Genomic DNA, 1037 nt, shown 5'->3' with positions numbered 1-1037 from the left:
GTTGTTTTGTTTTGTTTTGGGGTTGTTGTTTGTTTTCGAGAGGGATAAAGATTGCCATTGTCATTGTCAAACCGATCTCCCGACTCGCGGCCTTGAAAACAAAGCAAGGTCACCGTCGGCTTCTTTCGGTTTGCTTCACGATGGTCGCTTTTCGCCATCAACCCGGTTTGCCCCCGTCCGTCAAGCCGAACCGAATCGAACAGAATCGAACCGAATCGAACCGATCGTGCAAGTGGGCACTGGGTATTAGAACAACCACAGTGGTTCTGCTTGTCGTAATAGGTCGCTTTTAAGCACAAAGGGGCTATCCCGAAAAATGCTGTTTTGAGGAAATCGAAGGTAAAGTTTTGACCCTTGTTCAGTTTCTTTAAAAGACAAAGAGGACTTTCTCTATAACCAAACAAATATACACACAAAAGAAACCAAACTTTTCCTATATGTAGGGAAATGCCCACTTTTGCTGTACGTCAAGATTTCTGGAAACCCCCGAAGTTTGGGTTAGCACGCTCGTCCTTAAAAGCGGCCAATTGTTCTCAAGCCCTGGCGTCCAATATATTCCTTTGATCTGTTTCTGTAAGGAGCGCAAGTTTCCTTAGGGTTTTGTGTGTAAATAATATGCTCTTTGTCCCTATAATAACTACGCTGGTATTACGAGAGGAGTGGGCATAATTACTATTTCCTTTCTCTGTGTGTTCCCTGTATTCCTCAGCCATAGAGGAATACAGACAATATTATTATTGGAAGGGGTGGTTGGTTAAAAAAGAGATAGAATAAAATTTAAGGATTTATTTATTTTTTTGATTGGGGGTGGGGAGGGGGGGGGGGGGGTTGGGGAGTTAAGGGGGGGGGTGGTCTTGGTAAGCGAAGAAGGTGAAAAGCAATTGTGAATACGACGTTTCTGGTATTTCTTTTAACAAGCAGGGTTTTTGTTTCTCATATTTTTTAGCTTTTAGCTAGGTCGTTAACTTGCTTAATATCATTATTATCATCATCATCATCATCATCATCATCATCATCATCATCATCATCATCATCAT

The sequence above is a fragment of the Aplysia californica genome, unplaced genomic scaffold (assembly GCF_000002075.1).
Source record: "Aplysia californica isolate F4 #8 unplaced genomic scaffold, AplCal3.0 scaffold00813, whole genome shotgun sequence".
NCBI classification, from domain to species: Eukaryota; Metazoa; Mollusca; class Gastropoda; order Aplysiida; family Aplysiidae; genus Aplysia; species Aplysia californica.
The sequence above is the reverse complement of the archived record's forward strand: the minus strand, read 5'-3'. Positions refer to the sequence as shown.